We start from the raw sequence: 25,132 nt of genomic DNA on the forward strand, positions 1-25,132 counted from the left end.
GTGTTGCTTCCATCTCTGTCGCCGACTGTCTTGTGCTTGCCGCTTCGGATGCGGTCCTCTTCTTCGCCATTTGCGTAGCGAGCTACTATCTCCATCATGTTGCTCATGAAGATGTCACCTGTTCGGCCGAACTTTAGGTACAGATCTCTGTACCGCACGCCTGCCTTGAAGGCGCAGACTGCTTGATGCTCGGTGACGTTCTCCACCGTGTGGTAGAGAGTTGTCCAACGCTGGATGAAGTCTCGCAGGGGCTCATTCTGCTTCTCGACGCAGTGCTGGAGCTCCACGAGGCCAGCAGGGCGCTTGCACGTCCCTTCGAAGGTCCTGATGAACACCCGGGCCAGATCTGCCCAGCTGTAGATGCTTGAGGGGGCCAACTGGTTCAGCCACGCTCGAGCCGAGCCGTCGAGCATCATAGGGAGGTGCTTCATGGCGACATGGTTGTCCCCTCCTCCGATCTGGACTGCCACTCGGTAGTCATCCAGCCACGTTTCTGGCTTGGACTCTCCTATAAACTTGTTGATTCCCGTCGCCAATCTGAAGTTTGGCAGGATGTCAGCCGAACGGATGGCTCGACTGAAACACTCGGGACCAGACACGATGGTCCTGCTTCCGCTCGGACGGTCCATATCATAACCCTCGCGGTGGGCTCAGCCCCTCTCGACCCTTCGCTGAGCGATACGCCCTCTTGCGTCAGGCCTTGGGTCATAAGTGTCACCGACTGAACGCCGATCATCATGATGTCGGGGCCCGTAGGGCCCACCCTGCGGAGGGGTGCGTGAACGGCGGCGATCTTCGTGATTTATGGAACGGCTGCCTCCTCTGTGCCGCTGATGGGAACCAGGGCTGTGAACAGACCGATGCATATTCGCATGAACGGAACTATTATGGATCCTGTTATGCGACTGGGAGACCGCCGAATTCTGTTGCTGCGCCGTGTGCAACAGGGCTCGGATCTGCTCGATCCCTCTACCAGCCTCTGAATCAGTCGGCTGGAGGGAATCGGCTATCTTGGTAGCCGCAGCCAAGTTGAGGAGGGGTGTGCGGAACAACTCCACGTTGCTCCGCCGAGTGTGCCGACTGGCAGAACGGCGAGGTGGACGGCGCGCGCCGGACGTTTCGCCGACCTCGCGCCCGCTCCGGCCAGCTTGACGAGGATCTTCATGGGAGTTGGCCATGTGTACTTCTGCTGCGGACCCGCGACCCGCATACTCGGAAGGAAACTCAGTCGAAACCGAGTCCGAGTGCTGGGACAGCGGGGCAACCACAACGGGCTCTAGAACCGCCACTTGCGAAGACGCGTTCTGACGCGCCTAGGCGTGTTGCACCCAATGCTGGAGCCGCGGACGGCGAGACCGCTTGCTACGGCGCGTGACGGCGGTGCAGGTCGACACCGGAGCCGACTGTTGGAGAAGAAGAATACCGCGGGCGCCGGCACGGAAGTGCGTAGCCCCACGACGGGGAAGCGCCTCGACATCGAGAGGAGCATCCCGAAGCCACGCCGAATCATCGATGATGAAGGAGAGAACGCCGAAGAAGATCTGGTGACCCATGCTCGAACCTCCACCGAACGACCTGACGAAAGTAAGTAGTCGCAAACTCGCCGGAAGTCGCTTAGACGCCTGCCCCACGGTGGGCACCAACTGTCGTGGGTATAAGCCTGACAGTAGATGTGTAGGGTACGAAAAGGATGGGCAGAGCCTTAGCTACGGCGAGGTTGTATGAGTTCAGGCCCCTCTGCGGTGGAGGTAATAGCCCTACATCTCAGTGCTCAGGGAGCTTGTTGTCGAGTCGAAATATGGAATACAATGAGTTGCTAACCCCTCTACCAGCGGGGGAGGGTGGCTTATATAGAGTGCGCTCCCCTCCACAACGGTTCCGGTACAGGGGTGGAGTAGTGGCGATTGAATGCGTACGTTACAGGTAACGTACTCCCTAAATGCTAATAAATGCACCTGGAAACGTACGACCGTTTCCCTCCACGGGGGTTACGATGTACCGAGTGGTATCCAGTCAGTTAGCTTGATATCCTCCGAATGCTCGTCTCCGACTGGATGATCGAGGACCTGTTACTGACTGGATGACGGGGACTCCTTAATTCAGTCGGAGCTGACTAAGGGCCTTGTCCTTTGTGAGGGGTAGTCCTTGGGTAGGACCTACAGGGCAGGCCTATGACCCTACCCTAGGACTATAACCCCATCAATTACTCCACACGTCGACCGCTATCCAGCATGCATCTAGTGTATTAAGTCCGTAAGAACAGAGTAACGCATTAAGCAAGATGACATGATGTAGAGGGATAATCTCAAACCAATGATAAAAACCCCATCTTTTACCCTTGATGGCAACTGCTTGATGTGTGCCTTGCTGCCCCTACTGTCAGTGGGAAAGGTCACCACATGGCAGAACCCAAAACCAAGCACTTCTCCCGTTGCAAGAATCATAGATCTGGTTGGCCAAACAAAACCCAAGACTCGGAGAGACTTACAAGGATATCAAATCATGCATATAAGAAATCAGCGAAGACTCAAATATATATCATAGATAATCTGATCACAAGTCCACAATTCATCGGATCTCAACAAACACACCACCAAAGAAGATTACATCGGATAGATCTCCATGAAGATCATGGAGAACTTTGTATTGAAGATCCAAGAGAGAGAAGAAGCCATCTAGCTACTAACTACGGACCCGTAGGTCTAAAGAGAACTACTCACGAGTCATTGGAGGGGCGATGATGATGATGAAGAAGCCCTCCAACTCCAAAGTCCCCTCCGGCAGGGCGCCGGGAAGGGTCTCCAGATGAGATCTCGCGGAAACAGAAGCTTGCGGCGGCGGAAAAGTATTTTCGAGACTTCCCCGATTTTTTGCGGAATATATGGGAATTTATAGGCGAAAGACCTAGGTCAGGGGGCGGCCAGGGAGGCCACAAGCCTTCCCACCGCCGCCTCCCCCTGGTGGCGAAGTGGGGGCTTGTGGTCTCCCTCGAGCCCACCTGGCTTGGCCCAAAAGCCCCCTGGACTTCTTCCGTTCGGGAAAAAATCATTTCAAGGTTTTTCTTCCATTTGGACTCCGTTCCAAAATAAGATCTGAAAAGAGTCAAAAACACGGAAAAAACAGGAACTGGCACTTGGCACTGAATTAATAAGTTAGTCCCAAAAAGATATAAAAAGGTACATAAAACATACAAGGAAGGCAAGATAACAGCGTGAAACCATCAAAAATTGTAGATACGTTTGAGACGTATCAACCACCCAAAATGATTATCTCTTTTTTCAAAGCTCGAGCTCTAGCACCTCTACAAATCAATGCTTCCCTCTGCAAAGGGCCTGTCTATTTATGTTCCTGTTGAGTCATCCTCCTCTTACAAAAGCACCAATTAGAGAGCACCTGTGTCATTTTTATGCTTTGCTTTTAACTGTGTTGAGTATGACTGTGACTGGATCTTCATTGCCTTGAATTACAATGTTTAGTCAGCCCTTGGTCTTTGATGGTGCTCTGCATTTATGTTTTGCGGTCTTAGAAAGAGCTAGCGAGATACCACCTATTCGTATTGCTTCATGTTGTTTTGATTGAAGTGTTGACGTTTGAGGCTTATTATTATTTGCTCGCTAGTTGATTATGTCATTGATATGAGTTTACCTTGAGACCTGGATGTCATTTGCTTATGTGGTTTGCTTGTGATCTTGCTGAAACTCTGGTTATGAGTTAGACATAGTTGCAACCACAAGATCAAACAGAGTTCGTCAAAGTTTTTCTTTTGTCTCTTTCAGTTTGTCAACTGGATTGCTTGAGGACAAGCAAGGCTTTAAGCTTGGGGGAGTTGATACGTCTCCGTCGTATCTACTTTTCCGAACTCTTTTGCCCTTGTTTTGGACTCTAATTTGCATGATTTGAATGGAACTAACCCGGACTAACGCTGTTTTCAGCAGAATTGTCATGGTGTTGTTTTTGTGCAGAAATAAAAGTTCTCGGAATGTCCTGAAAATTTACAGAGAATTTTTCTGGAATAAGAGAAAAATACATGCGCAAAGATCCACCGGAGGGGTGTTCCAGTGGGCCACAAGCCCCTGGGCCGCGGCCACCCCCCTAGGCCGCGCCGTGAGGGCTTGTGGGGCCCACGTGGCACCACCGCCCCCAAACTCAGCTCTATATCTTCCGTCTCGCTAGGAAAAAAATCAGAGAGAAGGTTTCATCGCGTTTTACGATACGGAGGCGCCGCCACCTCCTGTTCTTCATGTGGAGGGCAGATCTAGAGTCCGTTCCGGGCTCCAGATAGGGGAAATCGTCGCCATCGTCATCATCAACCTTCCTCCATCGGCAATTCCATGATGCTCTTCACCGTTTGTGAGTAATCTCATTGTAGGCTTGTTGGACGGTGATGAGTTGGATGAGATCTATCATGTAATCGAGTTAGTTTTGACGGGGATTGATCCCTAGTATCCACTATGTTCTGGATTGATGTTGCTACTACTTGGCTATGCTTAATGCTTGTCACTAGGGCCCGAGTACCATGATTTCAGATCTGAACCTATTATGGTGTCGCCAATATATGTGTGTTTTAGATCCTATCTTGCAAGTTGTAGTCACCTACTATGTGTTATGACCCGGCAACCCCGGAGTGACAATAGCCGGAACCACTCCCGGAGATGACCATAGTATGAGGAGTTCATGTATTCACCAAGTGTTAGTGCGTTGGTCCGGTTCTTTATTAAAAGGAGAACCTTAATATCCCGTAGTTTCCATTAGGACCCCACAGCCATGGGAGGGATGGACAACAGATGTCATGCAAGTTCTTTTCCCTAAGCACGTATGACTACATACGGAATACATGCCTACATTAGATTGACGAACGGGAGCTAGTCACATATCTCTCAGTGTTATAGTTGTTACATGATGAATCACATCCGTTATACTCATCCATCACCGATCCACCGCCTACGAGTCTTTTACTACTGGTCCTTGCTACGTTACTTTGCTGCTACTGTTGTCGCTACTGCTGTTACTCTGTTGTTACTACTGCTGCTGCTACTGCTGTCACTACTGTTGTTCCTTGCTACTGTTGTCACTACTGTTGTTACTTTGCTGCTACTTGTTGCAAGACTTTTCTAGAGCCGTTGCCTGGGAAGAATAGTTCCCCGTCCATGTGCTATTTACTGGCGCCATTGATACAACAGTTAGGAATAATCTGCCGTCAACAGATCTGTTTCTGGCACCGTTGCTATCATACTACTTTGCTACTGATACTTTGCTTGGAGACACTAATCTTTCAGGTGTGGTTGAAATTGACAAACTCAGCTGCTAATACTTGAGAACATTATTTCGCCTCCCTTTGTGTCGAATCAATAAATTTGGGTTGAATACTCTACCCTCAAAAACCGGTGTGATCCCCTACACTTGTGGGTTATCAACGCACTCACTTGGCAAGTTTTAATTAAGATTACTTCAAGTTATCTAGAACCGGATGTTAAACAAAGTTTCCACGTTGCCACATAACCGCAGGCATGGTTATCCGAAAGATTTAACCCTCCAAGGGTGCTCCAACTAGTCCATCACAAACTACCATACACTGCGACGGAATGACCTCGATCAGGGAAACCCGTGATCTCCTCAGGTTCCTATTGGAAAACCTGAACCTCGAGATTACCCAAAGCATCCTCGGAATCCCTCGCACAAGACGCTCAAGAAAGGTAAAACAAGTCCAGCAAGGTCGCCAGGTGTGTCGGCGATCCCGATAGGAGCCGCATATCTCGTTCTGAGGACACGACGGATGAGCGATGGTTACCACGCCAAACGCCGAGTTGCCCCAGGTAGCGTTAATAAGCTGCTCTGTTTTTGACCAGCATGAGCAGCACTGGCCCTCCCTGTATTATGCAGAATTACTCCTCGGGTTCATGACGCCCTATGTTTTTCAGTATTAAAAGAATTATTATGTTGGGCAAATATAGTACCAATGTTGTGCCTTGCCAGACGAGCTTTATCCCAAAACGAGAATCTAGGGGGTCCCAATAACAACCCCAAACATGTTAGGAGTGCTCATTTATGGAACATAACACCGGTAGCTGAAACTAAGGCGGCAAAGGTGGAACAAAACACCAGGCTAAAAAGGCCAAGCCTGTGACAGCCCAAGACCGATGTTCTAGAAGATTCCCCTTCTATTCCGTTTCCGTCTTGTGATTATTTTTAATTGTCGCATCATCATCGCATGATTCACATCATCCGCATTGCATCGGCATTCCGTTGCCACCAGTTTTCAAAGTTGCATCCGTTAGTAGTTGCCGGTTCTCGTCGTTGTCTGTGTTGCGCCCGACCACATTCGCACGTGCCCGCGGCATCATCAAAATCCTGTTTTTAAAAGTGTGTATAAAACTTCCTCTGATTGGGTTGAAACTTTGCGTGCGGTCTTAATTAGTTGTAGCTAGGCCGCCTGCAAATTTCGTCGCAATCGGGGTTCGTCTGCTACCCGAACGATCGACCGTAGCGGCACCGTATTCGGTCTATTGTCAGACGTTTTATGGGTGTTTTAAATTACGTAGCCGGGTGCCCGTTTCCCTCTCGTCATAGCCAACACCCCTCTTCACGGCCTAAACCTAACCCACCTAACCCTATGACGTTTCCAGTGCGTCCGATCTCAATCGGAGGGTCCAAAAACACCCGAAACTGCTAAACCTAGCATGTTTTTCTATAAAATAGGAGTCTCCCCTCCCTCTCCTCGTTTTTCACGCCTTAACCTAGCTAGCCGCCACCCAGCTTCTCTCCCACCTCCTCCTCCATCCGCAGGCCCGTAAGGACCCAGATCGGGGCCTAGGAAGCCCATCTGGGCCCAACTCCGAGCTCCCTGGCCGCTCCTCCCATGGCAGCCTCCTGCTCGCCCCTACCCTGCTCTTGCCGAGCTCATCCCGGTCGAGAGCTTCGAGCTCCCGTGCCGTTGGAGCCGTCCCTGTAGTCGGCCGCCACCGGAGTTCCCTGCCCGCGCCGTCCGCCGCTCGTCCCAGCTCAAACTCCGCCGCGTGCGCCTGCCATGGCCTGCTACCCGCCATGTTGGAGCTCCGAGGTGCCAGATCCCACCAGTTCCAAGGCCGGCCTCGCTGGATCCAACCTCCGCTGGCCCCCTCACCTTGCTGCCGGGTTCCTCGAGCGTTGCCGCTCGCGTGAGCATCGGGAGGCCACACCTCGACCGCCCACTCGCCAGCCTCCCGAGCCAGCTGCGTGGGCTGCCTCCCTTCACCGAGGCCCAGCTCGGACAGGCAGTCTCCTCCTCTTCACCGGGCCGGCCAGCGCGAGCAGCGCCCCAGGCCCAGTTGGTTGCCTTGGTCCGCCTCGCCTCTCCCTCCGCTCGCCTAGTTCGGCCTCCCCGCCGGCCCAAGCTCCCCACCAGGCCGATCCATTGACCCGAGGTGAGAACCTCTCTATCCAGCGTCGTGTGCACATATTAGTTATGTTGCGCATGCCCCTGTTCGGCCCGTGTATTAATTTAGCATATTCATGTGATTTATTTATTTTAGGAATATTGGATATTTCAAACGCCCGTATTAATTAACCGAGCGTCAGATTGAGATGATCTATATATGAGACTTGATTCGATTTTCGCGTAGAACATTAATTTGCAACTTGCATGCATGTTTGAAGTAGCTTGACCTGCCAAATGCCTAGAAACACGTGTTGTCCTATTATGTTTTTGTCCCGTATTAATTCTCGTGCGTGTCCGGATTGCTCAAACTCTGTAGATAAAATGCTCATGTTTTTAGGGACCTATTGCCATGTATTTTAGAGTAGTTGGTTGTATTTTTGCATGTAGGATTCCATCGCTAGTTTATTATATCGCGTTTAGGACATATTCCTGCATATACGTGTGGCGTTGTTTTTATTTTGCAACCCCTCATGTTATATATGTTTTCGGGTAGAAAAATCCATAGAATTTAACTGTGCCTTTAGTTTTAGCTTTAGAGCAAGTCAGTGCGCGTGATATTTTGACATGTTGCCCTTTTATTATTTTGTGGGATTTAAACCGTGCGTGATATGAATGAGTTGTCAACTAGAGATATGCCCTTGGATGTGTAGGCTAGCCTTTGGTATTTTTGGTTCCAATAGAAATCCATGTTTAGGTGTGGTTTTCTTGCTCTCAACTTGCTACTCCCTCCTTTCCTAAATAGAAGACCTTTTAGAGATTACACTACAAACTACATACGGATGTACATAGACATGTTTTATAATGTAAATTCACTCATTTTGCTCCGTATGTGGTCTTCTAGTGAAAACTCTAAAAGGTCTTATATTTAGGAACGGAGGGAGTAGAAAATAGTGATGTTTTAGAGATGTTGAAATATTTCTAAGTCTGAAATCTATTATATTTTGTTGTTGTATTTGCGTGGTTTTATCTGGTGTCCTATAGCTCTTTTGAGGTTGGTGTAATGGAGTTAGTTGTAGACTTTAAGGTTCTCTAGCATGCTATAAATTTTCATGCCATTTGGAGTCATGTAGCTTATGGTTTTGCTGCTATCAATATGCCTTCAGATCGAAAACTGCACTGTCATAAACTGTGTTTTTCACTAAGTCTGAAACTGTGTGAGAAGCCATTTTGTGACTTCTTTTCCTAGTGATCCATGCTTCCATGCTAGGTGTTATTAGTTGTATGTGGTGGTGCTTCTTGCCCTCTATCGTCTCATGCCTTGGTTGAGTATATTGGTTTTGTGTAGCTCGTAGTTGTGGGGTGTAGAAAATGCTATGTGGCAAGTTTTGGCAGATTGTAGTGATTTCTTGTTTAGCTCGTAGTTGTTGAACCGTTGCTCCGTTTTGATCGTGTCCTGCATGAAACTTGCTTAGAATCTCGTGTAGTTTCATATTATCTTGCTGGTTGTGTGTTTTGAAATGTTGTGAATGCCATTTGCACACATATTGCATTCATGCCATCATATCTTGCGGTGTTCGTATCTTTTGAACCGTAGGACCGTTGGAGATGTTATCTATGTGTAAATTGCTTCTAACGACGCGTAGAATCACGTGAACCTATTTATTTTGCTGTTTAACAAACATGTAAACGTGTTAGTTCAGATCTGCACAGAATTACAATTTAATGTATGAGGTCATCTCGGAGGTGCTATATGTCATTTCCGACCTCATTTAAAATGCCTAGATAGGTAGCTTAATTACGCTTCACCTCTTGCCAGGTTTAACCACATTTAATATTGTCGTGTACCTAATCAGGATAGAACTAAATAATTCGGATGTGGAGTTTCGTCAATATGCAACTCGTTGCATATTGAACTTCACTTAATGGTAGTGTTTGATTGTCGTGAATTGACATGCCATGTCTTGCATATATTTAGATGTTCATGCATCATATGTGGGTTGCATCTTGTCGTGCATATGCCATGGTGAATATCATTTGTTGATTCTTGTTTCCGGTTTCCTTCGTCTCGATAGAGTTCCGCAAGCGTGTCGGAAAGTGAGGACCCGTTCGACTACGTCGGTTCGACTGCTTCACGGAGTCATTCTTCTTCTCAGCGGGATCTCAGGCAAGATGATAATTTCCCCATATACCATTACTATCATTGCCATGCTAGTATTATCGTTTCTCTCGCTATGTCTTGTTGCTTACCACATGTTAAATGTCAGCCTCCCCAACACTACCATGAAAACCTTCAACCTGTTCACAACCTAGCAAACCACTGATTGGATATGTTACCGCTTGCCTAACCATGTGTTACGTTGCTAGTTGCAGGTGCAATTGTTTCCATGTGATAACATGGGTTCCTTGTTATATCACCATATTAATTGTTTTTAATTTAATGCACCTATATACTTGGTAAAAGGTGGAAGGCTCGGCCTTTCTAGCCTGGTGTTTTGTTCCACCTTTGCCCCCTTAGTTTCGGATACCGGTGTTATGTTCCATAATTGAGCGCTCCTAACACGATTGGGTTGTTATGGGGACCCATCGATAATTCGTTTTTGATTAAAGCTGGTCTGGCAAGGCCCAACTTTGGTACTACATTTGCCTAATAACCTAATAAAATTGCATAGGGACTTTTCGGGCCATGAGGATAATTAATCAACCCCCGGGCCAGTACTCCGCATGAGTGTTGGTCCCACCTGACCGATGTCCGGCGCCCCCTGGTCACACAGGGTTTAGCGATCCCGACGTCTAGCTCATCCGTCGTGTCCTGAGAACGAGATACGCTTCTCCTATCGGGTTCGTCGACACGTCGGGCGGCCTTGCTGGATTAGTTTTACCTTTTACGAGATATCTTGTGCATCAGGATTCCAATGATGCTTTGGATAATCTCAAAGTTGAGGTTTTCCACTAAGGAGTCCGACGAGATCGCGAGTTTCGTGATCGAGGATTTCTAGGCGGCTTGTGGTAATTTGTGATGGACTAGTTGGAGCACCCATGCAGGGTTAAATCGGAAAGCCGTGCCCGCGGTTATGTGGCAATGTGGAAACTTTGTTTAACACTGGTTCTAGATAACTTGAAGTTAACTTAATTAAAATATGCCAACTGAGTGCGTAACCGTGACTGTCTCTTTCGTGAGATCCTTCTCCGAACGAGGACACGGTGGGGCTATGTTTGACGTAAGTAGGTATTCTAGATCATTCCTTTGATCATCATTAGTTCGCGTCCATTATGCGTAGATCATCCCCCTCTTTATTCTTGTACTCGTAAGTTATCCACCTCATATAATGCTTAGACGTTTGCTGCAGCCTCACCACTTAACCTTACCTCACCCATTAAGCTTTGCTAGTCTTGATACCTTTGGAAATGAGATTGCTGAGTCCCCTGTGGCTCACAGATTACTACAACACCAGTTGCAGGTACATGTAAAGGTTACTTGACGCGAGCGTGTTGATTGTTCATTTGGAGTTGCTTCTTCTTCTTCTTCTTCGATCTACGATGGGTTCCAAGCCGACAACCTGGGATAGCAAGGATGGACGTTGTTTTCCTTTTCTCGTTTGTTTTCGTCCGTAGTCGGACCCTGCTCTTATTCATGATGTTTATGTATTGTCTGATGTGATGCTGATGTAGCTTGTGGCGAGTGTAAGCCAATTCCATATATCTCATCTTTTCAGTACATGTACTTGTAACGATATCCATTCTTATGAAACGACGAGATGCGCCTCTATCCCTGACGAGGCCCTCGTGCCAAATTAAGGATAGGATTGCATCTTGGGCGTTACAAGTTGATATCAGAGCAGTACCGACCTAGGAGCCCCCTTGATTGATCAAACTTTGCCGAGTCGAGTCTAGTGAGAAAACTGCTTTGAGTCTAGTTATGTATCGGAGAGTAGGATTCTTTTTTTCTCCTCTTCTATGCTCTGGTGAGGAATCTTGAAGTAATAGTTTATTCTACTCCTCTTCTCACTCAATTTTTTTTGAGTATCACGCAGATATTTTTAGAATCTATATGATGTTGATGTGACGGAGTTCTGTCTTGGTGCCTCCTGTCTAACTTGATTTCTTCCGGGGAGTTGAGCTCCAGGGGATTCTCGAGCACATCGTTATCATTCATATTTCATGGTATCTCAGGACGAAGGATGTTCGAAATTGCTTCAATACTAGTAGTGGCGAGTGGAGTCCGGCTTCCCTAGTACTGGTGCACAGAGTTCCGGATGTATCGTCGTCTTTGTATCGTTGTGATTACGAGGATATATAATGGATGAGGTTCCAAGAATCTGGTTATGTGTTGACGGATGTGATACACTGGACGTGTTAGTATAGGAGTTGAGTGATATATTACTCCTTGTATCCGTGGACCAGATTGCATGACCAGAAATTTCAGGAGTTCTTAGGTGGGAATTCAAGTAGTTACTTATAGGACAATCTTCCAACAAATGCATGATGTTAGGTTGGGTTCGACATCTAGTGGATTCGTTTGTTCACGGTCGACTTACAGCGGTTCTCGTTGTGTCTTAAAGAGTCCTTGTAGCTTGCTGCGACTCGGGGACACTTCGTATGTCGTGCGCACTGTCTTGCACTTGATGGCTACTGTAAGGTTCGAGCCCGTGCGATCCTGTCCACGAAAATATCAAACGGAAATCTCTCTCATGAAGTTGTTCTGGCTTATTTCATAAGCCTCACCCTTTTGTTTTGTTGGAATATGGTAATTCGAGTTGCTTCGATGTCAAATGGTGATTTCATATCTTTTTCTAAGACATGTTCTCATATTCTTATGAGAATGCAAATTCTTTTCCTCAATCAAGTTGTCTTATCAATTCTTGTCAACCGGAGTCGTCATAGCAATTATTTTCCAACCGGTGTGCTTCTCTTCAGTGGATTCACTCCTCCCCATTTTTGCAAGATCTATCTCTCTTTTCTTTCCGGAGTTGTCTCATCTATCCCAAGTTGTCTTTGTTTTCCCCGCCCTCCCACCCTTTTCTCCTCTCATTCAATCTTCATCCAAGTGTTTTCTTTTAATGGTTGCTTCCGCTATCTTTTTCTTTTCTCTCTCATCCGGTGATTCATTGTGAAGATTCTTAGGAGTTCGAGTTCATCATTTCTTCATGTTGTTTTCTACCCGGTGGATTCAATTCAAGCTTTCAGTGTTCATCATATCCTTTTCATTCTTGTAATTCTTACCATGTCGGAAATTCTAATCAAGTCTTCTTGTGGTCATATCTCTCTATTCTGTCCGGAGTGTTGAAGATATTTCAGAAGTTTCTTCTTGTCAATTCTTTCAATTATTTTGAGGTGCTAACCTCATCAACTTATCTTTATACCGGTGCAATAGATCTCCTTCTGAGCAATCTTTTCAATGGTGGTTTCTTTGAGTGGGCCCGTAACCCACAGGCTTTCCCAGGATCTTATCCGGCTCTTGTAATCTTTTCGAAGTTCTCTTATTCTTTTCAACTATGACGTAAGTATGAATTTCATCAGTCATATCTCTTCTCCAAGATCAATTTGAATTAATTCTCATGTTTGGCTCAACCTTTCATTCTTCATTATTTTGGAGTGGCTTAGTAGTTCATGTTGGTGTTCTTCTCATCATTCTCTCCTTTGAAGGCCGAAGGGGTGTTTCTCTCAAATCTTGGTCCATTCTCTTGGAGATTCAGCTTTAAGCGTTGTGGCATCATCTTGAATTGTTCCCAATCATGAGTAATCCCTTTCTTGCTATCCGGTGCATTTCCGAAATGTTTTCATTCTCGATCCTCCGAAGGCCATCATTTCAGAAGATTCTTCATTTTCAGCTTTCACCTTTCATCCTCAATTCTTCTCAATTGTTGTCCCTTCGTTCATCTCTCAATTATTCTGGTGCCTTGTTCAAGTTTTCTCTCAGGTGGCTTATGATCTATTCATTCTCATGTATCTCCATTCATTCTTGTTTTATCCCCATTCAATCCAATTCTTACCCGTGTCTCCTTCAAGACTTCTTCAAGTTTGTGCTCATGTCTCTCCTCAATCATTTCTAGAAGAATAAGTGCTACGCTAAATCCGTTGCTTGGCATCAATTAAACTTGAAGAAGGATAAGCATAACATAATTCTTATTCTTGTTCATAGTAATCTGAATTCTTCTTCCGGAGTGGCTCATGATATCAATTCTTTGTCTCAAGATGTCTTCAAGATTCTTGTGGTAGTAGTTCTCGTTTTCTTCTTCGTTCCCTCTTTCCAAGATCTAGTTTATATTCTCTTGTTCCAGAGTTGTGATGATGTTGCTCATTTGGGTCAATCATGTTGTTATATCAAGATCATTTTGTTCCCTTGTTCAATTTAGTTAGTTTGTTGTGAATTGTCTCAAGATCTGGCCATCTTATCGAATTTTTGTCCCCTTTTCCTACCGAAGTGCTGCCGAATTTTTTCGTGAATTCTTGCTTGTTTCTCATATCATTCCTCATCTCGTTGCAACCTTCAAGGATCGTTGGTTTCACTCGTTTGTCAAAGAAGCGATTAAGTTTTACATCTTGCTTTCTCTTCCTCTTCCCGTTTCATTCTTGGAACTCGGGTCGAGATCCTCTTGTAGTGTAGGAGAGTTGTGACAGCCCGAGACCGACGTTCCAGAAGATTCCCCTTCTATTCTGTTTCCGTCGTGTGATTATTTTTAATTGTCGCATCATCATCGCATTATTCGCATCATCCGCATTGCATCAGCATTTCGTTGCCGCCAGTTTTCAAAGTTGCATCCGTTAGTAGTTGCCGGTTCTCGTCGTTGTCCGTGTTGAGACCGACCACACTCGCACGTGCCCGCGGCATCGTCAACATCCTGTTTTTAAAAGTGTGTATAAAACTTCCTCCAATTGGGTTGAAACTTGGCGTGCGGTCTTAATTAGTTGTAGCTAGGCCGCCTGTAAAATTTCGTCGCAATCGGGGTTCGTCCGATACCCGAACGGTCAACCGTAGCGGCACCGTATTCGGTCTATCGTCGGACGTTTTATCGGTGTTTTAAATTACGTTGCCGGGTGCCCGTTTCCCTCTCGTCATAGCAAACACCCCTCTTCACGGCCTAAACCTAACCCACCTAACCCTAGGACGTTTCCGGTGCGTACGATCTCAATCGGAGGGTCCGAAAACGCCCGAAACTTCTAAATCTAGCCTGTTTTTCTAGAAATAGGAGTCTCCCCTCCCTCTCCTCGTTTTCCACGCCCTAACCTAGCCAGCCGCCACCCAGCTTCTCTCCCACCTCCTCCTCCAACCGTAGGCCCATCAGGACCCAGATCGGTCCCTAGGAAGCCCATCTGGGCCCGACCCCGAGCTCCCTGGCCACTCCTCCCATGGCAGCTTCCCGCTCGCCCCTACCCTACTCTTGTCGAGCTCATCCCGGTCGAGAGCCCGGAGCTCCAGTGCCGTTGGAGCCGTCCCTGTCGTCAGCCGCCGCAAGAGCGCCGCGACGCCTGCCGGAGTTCCTACCCGCACCGTCCGCCGCTCATCCTAGCTCTCCCTCCGCCGCGTGCGCCTGCCATGGCGAGCTGCCCGCCGCGTTGGGGCTCCCAGGCGCCAGATCCCGACGGTTCCAAGGACGGCCTCGCCGGATCCAACCTCCGCCGGCCCCCCTCGCCTCGCTGCCGGGTTCCTCGAGCACTGGCGCCCGCGTGAGCGTCGGGAGGACATGCCTCAACGGCCCGCTCGCCAGCCTCCCGAGCCAGCTGCGTGGGCCGCCTCCCTTCTCCGAGGCCCAGCTCGGCCAGGCAGCCTCCTCCTCTTCATCGGGCCGGCCAGTGCGAGCAGCGCCCCAGGCCCAGTTGGCCGCCTCGGTCCGCCTCGCCTCTCCCTCCGCTGGCCCAGTTCGGCCTCCCCGCCGGCCCAAGCTCCCCACCACGTCGGTCCGTAAAGTAGTCAAACCGACATAGTCAAACGGGTCCTCACTTTCCGACACGCTTGCGGAACTCTGTCGAGACGAAGGAAACCGGAAACAAGAATCAACACACAATATTCACCAGGCACATGCACGACAAGATGCAACCCACATATGATGCATGAACAACTGAATATATGCAATACATGGCATGTCAATTCACGACAATCAAACACTACACATTAAGTGAAGTTCAATATGCGAATTATTTAGTTCTATCCCGATTAGGTACACGGCCATATTAAATGTTGGTTAAACATGGCAAGATGTGAAGCGTAATTAAGCTACCTATCTAGGCATTTTAAATGAGGCCGGAAACGACTAATAGCATCTCCGAACTGACCTCATACGTTAATTTATAATTCTGTCCAGATCTGAACTAACACGTTTTAATAATTTTAAACAGCAAAATAAATAGGTCCACGTGAGTCTATGCGTCGTTCCAATCAATTTACACATAGAGAACATCTCCAACGGAGCTACGGTTCAAAAGATATGATCACCGCAAGATATGATGTCATGAATGCAATATGTATGCAATGACAGTCACAAGCAATCCAAAACATACAACCAGCAATATAATATGAAACTACGCGATATTCTAAGCAAGTTTCATATAGGACACGTTCAAAACGGAGCAACGGTTCAACAATTACAAGCTAAACAAGAAATAGCTGCAATCTGCCAAAAACAGCAACATGGCATTTTCTACACCCCAAAGCAACAAGGTACATAAATCCAAAATGCTCAAACAAGACATGAGGCAATAGTGGTCAAGATGCACTACAACACCCTACTAAAATACAACTAGCATGCAGGCATGGATCACTAGGAAAAGAACTCACAAAATGGCATCTCACGCACAGTTTCAGACTTAGTGAAAATATCAGTTTTGACAGTGCAGTTTTTGACCTGAAGGTATATTGAGAGCAGCAAAACCCTATGCTACAGGGCACAAGATGGCATCAAAATATACCGCATGCTAGAGAATAGTAAGCACTACAAATAACTCCATTGAACCAACCTCAAAGGAGTCGTAGATTACTAGCAAAACTCATGGCAAGACAGCAACAAAATATAACAGATTTGAGACATAAATATTTCAGCATCTCCAAATCAGCACTATTTTCTAGCATGGTGACAACAAGCAAACAACACCTAAACATGGATTTCTATTGCAACCAAAATTACCAGAGGCTAGCCTACACATCCAAGGGCATATCTCATGTTCACAACTCATGCATATCACGCACGGAATAAATCACACAAAATAGACAAGAGGGCAACATGGCAAAACATCATGCACACAAACTTGCTCAAAAGCTAAAACTAAATGCACAATTAAACTCTATGGATTTTTCTACCCCGAAAGCATATATAATATGTGGGGTTTGAAAAAATAAACTAGCGCCACACGTATATACGAGAATATGTCCTAAACACGACATAGCAAACAAGCGACGGAACCTACATGCAAAAATGCAAACAACTACTCTAAATACATGGCAAAAGGTACCGAACAACATGAACATTTTATCTATGGTATTTGAACAATCCGGACACGCGCAAAAAATAGCTACGGAATAATTCCCTACTAGGACAGCACGTAAATCTAGGCATACAGCGGTTCAAACCACTTCAAACATGCATGCAAATTGCAAAATATGAATCTACGCGAAAAATTACACAAGTTACATATATAATACGACGCGGTCCGATGCACGGTTAATTATCTACGGTCGTTTGAAAATCAGCTAATCTCCTAAAATATTAAATCCGAGAAATTCTTAAAAAATACTACCGGGCCTAAACTGCTAATACTACTCGGCTACACGGGGCGCAAGATTACTATGCATCGCTAGGGGCGGGGAATAGCTGGAGGGGGCTGCTCACCTTGGGCCTGGGGCGGCTTGGAGGAGGAGGAGGCCTGGTCGGCTGGAGAGGTGGGCCGGAGCGACGAGGCCGGCTGGGCCTCACACGGGGAGGCGGCCCAGGCCAGGCTCGGTGGCGGCCAACGTCTCGGAGCAAGGTGAGGCCGAGCCTCGATCTGATCTAGATCGAGGTGGCGGCGGCGGGCAGACAGGGAACGACGCGGCGGCTTTCGGCAGGGGCTCCGGCCGGCGAAGGATGGCGGCATGGCGGCGAGGCACCGGCCTGCGGCGCTAGGGCGACGGGGAACGGCGGGATCCAGCGAGGAGAAGCTTTTGGTGACGGGAGTCGAGCGAGGCGCGCGGCGGGGGCGGCTGTGGCTGGCAGCGCATGGCAGCGGGAGGGGCAGGCGGCGCGATAGGGCTCGGCGGGCTGATGACCCACAAGTATAGGGGATCAATCGTAGTCCTTTTGATAAGTAAGAGTGCCGAACCCAACGAGGAGCAGAAGGCTTTGATAAACGGATTTCAGCAAGGTAATAACTGCAAGCACTGAAAGTAGCGGTAACAAGTGATTGCGTAGCGAGGTGAAATGTAGCAAGCAAAAAGTAACAAGTAACAAGTAGTAGCAACGTTGCAGCAAGTGGCCCAATCCCTTTTGTAGCAAGGGACAAGCCTGAACAAAGTCTTATAGGAGAAAAAACGCTCCCGAGGACACACGGGAACTTCTGTCATGCTAGTTTCATTATGTTCATATGATTCGCGTTCGTTACTTTGATAGTTTGATATGTGGGTGGACCGGCGCTTGGGTACTGCCCTTACTTGGACAAGCATCCCACTTATGATTAACCTCTCTCGCAAGCATCGGCAATTACAAAAGAAGAATTAAGACAAAGTTTAACCATAGCATTAAACTAGTGGATCCAAATCAGCCCCTCACGAAGCAACGCATAGACTGGGGTTTAAGCTTCTGTCACTCCAGCAACCCATCGTCTACTTACTACTTCCCAATGCCTTCCTCTAGGCCCAAATATGGTGAAGTGTTATGTAGTCGACGTCCACATAACACCACTAGAGGAAAAGACAACATACAGCATATCAAAATACCGAACGAATATCAAATTCACATGACTATTATTAACATGACTTATCCCATGTCCTCACGAACAAAAGTAACTACTCACAAAACATAATCATAATCATGATCAGAGGTGTAATGAATAGCATCAAGGATCTGAACATAAACTCTTCCACCAAGTAATCCAACTAGCATCAACTACAAAGAGTAATCAACACTACTAGCAACCTTACAAGTACCAATCGGAGTTGCAAGACGGAGATTGGTTACAAGAGATGAACTAGGGATTGGAGAGGAGATGGTGCTGATGAAGATGTTGATGGAGATGCCTCCCCTCCAACGAGAGGAGTGTTGGTGATGACGATGGCGACGATTTCCCCCTCCGGGAGGGAAGTTTCCCAGGTAGGATCGTCCTGTCGGAGCTCTAGATTGGATCTGCTCAAGTTCCGCCTCGTGGCGGTGGCGAAACCACGAAAAAGCTCCCGTCTGATTTTTTGTGGACCAAGACGCTTCATATAGCAAAAGAGGGGGGCTAGTGGGCCGTCAGGGATCCCACAAGCCCCCACTCCGCCACCAGGGGGTGGCGGTGTCAGGGCTTGGGGCGCCCTGGCAGCCCCCCTCCGGTAGTTCTTCCGCCCAGTATTTTATATAATCCCAAAAAATCCACGTAACTTTTCAGGGCATTTGGAGATGTGCAGAATAGTGGACTAGGATTTGCTCCTTTTCCAGTCCAGAATTCCAGCTGTCTGAATTCTCCCTCTTCAAACCTTCCAAAATAAGAGAGAAAAAGCATAAATATGGTACCACAAGTAATATAACAGCCCAAAAAGCAATAAATAACAACATGAAAGCATGATGCAAAATGGACGTATCAACTCCCCCAAGCTTAGACCTCGCTCGTCCTCAAGCGAAAACCAAGTTCCATAAACATGTCCACATGTTGAGGGACGAAGGTGTCGAAAAAACATAATACGGACATGAGGGCATCATGATCACACATAGGACAGCAATACATCATAAAGATTCTTATGGGAAAGTAACAATTCCTTCACAAAGAAAAGCATGAAGCAAAAACCTTACCGAGAAGTAACCAACAATAAACCATAGTCATTGAAGCAATTGCAATTTATCACAACATCAGAAAGAGTCAAATAAGAGCTTGTAAGGCAAACCCACATACTCAATCATCTCTTTTGTTTTCCACAATTGTTACAACTCACGTGGTACTCATTGTGTCGAAGTTTCAGCTGGACACAGAGGAAGATAGGGGCTTATAGTTTTGCCTCCCAACGGTTTACCTCAAGGGTAAAGTCAACAACAATAAAGCATGAGTACTCAACTCCAAGTTGATATATGAATATAGATCTTTCCCAAGCATGTGACGGTAGCCAAGACAAAGGCAAAAATAGGGAATTGGTGATGATCACCATGACTCTTACAAGGGCAAAAAGTAAAGGTACAAGATAGGCCCTTTGCAGAGGGAAGCAGAGGTTGTCATGCACTTTTGAGGTTTGAATGCGTGTCCTCTTAGTGTGGAGGAATGTCACTTTATATTGCCTCCTGTGATAAAGAACTTTAGTATGCATCGTGTCGCTTTTATGTCTTCCTCATCACAGGTTCATACAAAGTTTATTTTTCACACACTAATAGATCATACATATTAGAGAGTAATTTTTATTGCTTGCATCGATGACAACTTACTTGAAGGATCTTATTCAATCCATAGGTAGGTATGGTGGACGCTCATGGCAAAACTGGTTGGAGATTTATGGATGCACAAGTAGTATCTCTACTTGGTGCGGGAGTTTTGGCTAATATGAGGTGGAAGCAATCGTCACATGCTAGGGTATCTCTAATCATATAACATTGTTTGGAACCAAGCAAACACAATTCATTACGTTGTCTTCCTTGTCCAACATCTACTCCTAAGCATGTAATAGTTTGGTGAGTGCTCACAATTGTAAACAGTGTCTAAGATGATATATTTATATGTGAACCTCTCTTTCCTTATTACTTCTTATTAGTTGCAACAATGACTAAGTTCTATGTTGATTTATTCTCAACAAGTTTCAATCATCATACGTGTCATACGTTAAGTTATCACTTTCCATAAGATCATCTCATGATCTTTCATGCTATCGTTCTTTTCATACTTTTGATCATGGCACAAAGCAAAGCCCTTGACTAAGACACTCTTTATTATATAGCTCGTAAGCTCGAATACATCGGGGGAGAGACAAAAGCAAAAGACTCAAACTAAAAACTAAAGACTTATTCCACTAATGGAAGAAATAAAAATTGGAAAGGAAAGAACCAAAACAAAGGTAAAAGCAAAAGATATAAAGGTGATACGATACCAGGACAACTCCCCCAAGCTTGGAAGAAGCCAAGGGGATTGCCCATACCAATGCTTAGTTGTTTTCCTTTGGTGGTGATGATGGTGGAGTTGTTGGAGTAGTCTTGAGCTTGTCTAATTTCCACTTGAGCAAAAAGTTTTGCTCCCTCAAATCGTCATTTTCCTCCTCAAGCTTCAACACTCTATGGCAAAGTTCCTGCTTACTCTCCTGCAAGAAACGAGAGGGGATAAATATGGTCTTAGGCTTCCTCCTGGAGTTGGGGAGGCTTGACTTCTTGAACTCCACATGGGTGTTTGCGGGTTGAGGTAGAGGAGCCTCCTCTCCATCGGAACTTGTTTGTTCCTTCCCTTTGGGCTCATAGTCCTCTTCCTCATCAGTGGTCCAGCCGTATGGTTCCAAGTCCCCATTAATCCTAGAGTTAGCACGATCATCGGCCACATAGATCTCTTCTTCTGAATCTTGAGAAGACATCTTGACTTAAATCTGCGGCAGACAACAAGCTCGAAACGAGAACAGAGGAAAACTGCGCGATACGAAGATCAAAACCTTCAGGCGACTATATATTGATTTTTTCTGGGCCAGAAGGAGTCCTCCGCAAGAAAACGGAGTCTGGGAGGCACACGAGGTGCCCACAAGCTTGCCCTCCGCCACCAGGGGGTAGGGGGCAGTGGCAGGGCTTGTGTCCGCCTTGTTCGCTCTCCGGACTTTCTTTTTATTTTTCTAATTTTCCAAAAATTCCAAAACGGAAGAAATTTCCTATTGGAAAAGCATCGGAGTCCAATTTCTTACCGAAACAGATACATGTTCGTTTTCAAGGTCTGAAACAGGCTGATAAACATCCCTTATGTACTCCTCTGGAGTTATGACATTGATGATATTGGTCTCAACATTTATGGGAGTACCAGAGATGTAATGCTTGATTCTTTGCCCATTTACCACTCTAGGAAAATTTCCTTCCGTGTTATTAATTTTGATGGCACCGGAATGATATACTTCCTCAATAACATAGGGACCTTCCCATTTAGAGAGAAGCTTGCCTGCAAAGAATCTCAAACGAGAATTGTATAGCAGGACATAATCACCTACATTGAACTCTCGCTTCTGTATTCGTTTGTCATGCCATCTCTTAACCTTTTCCTTGAACAACCTGGCATTCTCATATGCCTGGGCTCTCCATTCATCTAACGAGCTAATATCAAACAATCGCTTATCACCGGCAAGTTTGAAATCAAAGTTGAGTTCTTTGATTGCCCAATAAGCTTTGTGTTCCAACCCAAGAGGTAAATGACAGGCCTTACCGTAAACCATTTTATATGGTGACGTGCCTATGGGATTCTTATAACCGGTCCTATAAGCCCATAGTGCATCGTCAAGTTTGCTAGACCAATTCTTTCGAGATCTATTGACGGTCTTTTGTAGGATTAACTTGATCTCCCCATTACTCAACTCAACTTGACCACTAGACTCAGGATGATAAGGAGATGCGACTCTATGGTTGACATTATAGTTAGCGAGCATCTTGCGGAGAACACCATGAATGAAGTGTGAACCGCCATCAGTCATCAAGTATCTAGGGACTCCAAATCTTGGGAATATGACTTCTTTAAGCATCTTAGTAGAGGTGTGGTGATCAGCATTTTTAGTGGGGATAGCTTCTACCCACTTAGTAACGTAATCCACAGCAACTAAGATGTGAGTGTACCCATTGGAACTCGGGAAGGGTCCCATATAATCAAAGCCCCAGACATCAAATGGTTCAATGACAAGTGAATAGTTCATAGGCATCTCCTGACGCTTACTGATGTTCCCTATTCTTTGGCATTCGTCACAAGACAAGACAAACTTACGGGCATCCTTGAAGAGAGTGGGCCAATAGAAACCTGATTGCAATACCTTATGGGCAGTTCTATCTCCAGCGTGGTGTCCTCCGTAGGCTTCGGAATGGCACTTCTGCAAGATCTGTCCCTGTTCATGTTCAGGCACACAACGCCTAATAACACCATCTACTCCTTCCTTATAAAGGTGAGGATCATCCCAAAAGTAATATCTCAAATCAAAGAAGAACTTCTTCTTTTGCTGATAGGTGAAACTGGGTGGTATGTATTTGGCTATAATATAGTTTGCATAATCTACATACCATGATGCACTATATGAAGTGCGGATGACACTTAATTGCTCATCAGGAAAGCTATCATCAATAGGTAGTGGGTCATCAAGGACATTCTCTAGCCTAGACAAGTTATCTGCTACAGGGTTATCAGCACCCTTTCGGTCAACGACGTGCAAATCAAATTCCTGTAGCAGCAGAACCCATCTGATCAGCCTAGGCTTAGCGTCCTTCTTCTCCATGAGGTACTTCATAGCAGCATGATCAGAGTGAATAGTGACTTTGGAGTCAACTATGTAAGATCTGAACTTTTCACATGCAAACACAACTGCTAAAAATTTCTTCTTCGTAGTGGCATAGTTTCTTTGGGCACTGTCTAGAGTTTTACTAGCGTAGTGAATGACATTCAACTTCTTGTCAACTCTTTGTCCTAGAACAGCACCAACGGCATAATCATTAGCTCCGCACATGATTTCAAAGGGAAATTTCCAGTCAGGTGGTTGAACAATAGGTGCAGTTATCTAAGTCTTCTTAAGTATTTCGAAGGCTTCCTCACAATCCTCATCAAAAACTTCGTATACCTCTGATATGTGTGGGGCAAGGCATTTTCTCAATTGCATCAACCTTAGCCTTATCAACTTCAATGCCTCTTTCAGAGATTTTGTGTCCTAAGACGATACCTTCATTAACCATAAAGTGGCACTTCTCCCAATTCAAGACGAGGTTGGTTTCTTCGCATCTCTGTAAGACTCGATCAAGGTTGCTGAGGCAATCATCAAAGGAAGACCCGTAAATGGAGAAATCCATGAAAACTTCGACAATCTTTTCACAAACGTCAAAGAGTATAGCCATCATACATCTTTGAAAGGTGGCAGGTGCATTGCATAAGCCAAAAGGCATACGTCTATAGGCAAAGGTACCGAAAGGGCAGCTGAAAGTGGTTTTCTCTTGATCAGATTGTGCAACTGGTATTTGCGAGAAACCTGAATAACCGTCTAGAAAGCAGAAGTGTGTGTGTTTTGATAGTCTTTCTAGCATTTGGTCGATAAATGGCAAAGGATAATGATCTTTCCTGGTTGCCTTGTTCAGTTTTCGGAAGTCTATCACCATTCTATAGCCGATAATAATCCTTTGTGGGATTAGTTCATCCTTATCATTAGGAACGACGGTGATACCTCCCTTCTTAGGTACGCAATGTACTGGACTTACCCAATCACTACGAGCAACAGGATAAATGAGTCATGCTTCCAGAAGCTTTAATATTTCTTTTCTAATGACCTCTTTCATCTTAGGATTTAATATCCTTTGATGATCAGCGACTAGTTCAAAGTCGGGATCGGTTTTAATCTTGTGCTGACATAGACTAGGACTAATACCCTTAAGATCATCAAGAGTATATCCAATAGCAGCGCGTTGCTTCCTCAGAGTCCTTAGTAACTTGTTCTCTTCGTACTCTGAGAGGAGGGCACTAATAATGACAGGATATATCTCCTTCTCATCAAGATAGGCATACTTAAGAGTATCAGGCAATTGTTTAAGCTCGAACAAAGGATCACCCTTTGGTGGGGGAGGATCCCCAAGCAGTTCAACAAGAAGATTATTCTTGAGAATAGGATATTGTTCTAAGACAATTTTATCTATCTCATCTCTCTCCTCCATATGCATATCATTTTCATGCTCAAGAAGATATTGCTCTAAAGGATTCGTAGGAGGTACGGCAATAGAGGCAAGAGCAATGATTTCATCCCTACCATACGACTCTCTTTCATGGGGTTGTCTTCCAAACTTGGAGAAGTTAAATTCATGAGACACACCCTCGAAACTAACTGTGACAGTCTGCTTAATGCAATCAATGTGAGCATTGACAGTGTTGAGAAAGGGTCTACCGAATATGATGGGACAAAAGCTATCTTGTGCAGTACCAAGGACGAGGAAATCAGTAGGGTACTTCATCTTACCACACAGGACTTCTATGTCTCTCACAATTCCGAGAGGGCAGATAGTGTCTCTATTGGCTAGCGTAATAGTGACATCAATGGGTTCTAACTCAGCAGGTGCAATCTCATCTTCGATTTCATCATATAGAGAACGGGTATTGCACTGACACTAGCTCCCATATCACATAAACCATGGTAACAGTGATCTCCTATCTTGACAGAAACAACGGGCAGGCCAACTACAGGTCCGTGTTTGTCTTTTGCGTGAGGTTTAGCAATTCTAGCGGAGTCCTCACAGAATTTGATAACATGCCTGTCTACGTCTTCGGCTAAGAGATCTTTCATAATAACAACACTAGGTTCAACTCTAATCTCTTCAGGGGGTGCAAGTGGTCTAATGTAACCCCTACATATCATAGTTAGATCTTTAGAGTAATCTTTTATCCTAGCACGGTATCGTGGTCTCTCAGTGTAAGCACAAGGAACAACAGGATCACTAAAAG

This window comes from Hordeum vulgare, chromosome 7H (assembly GCF_904849725.1).
Source record: "Hordeum vulgare subsp. vulgare chromosome 7H, MorexV3_pseudomolecules_assembly, whole genome shotgun sequence".
NCBI classification, from domain to species: Eukaryota; Viridiplantae; Streptophyta; class Magnoliopsida; order Poales; family Poaceae; genus Hordeum; species Hordeum vulgare.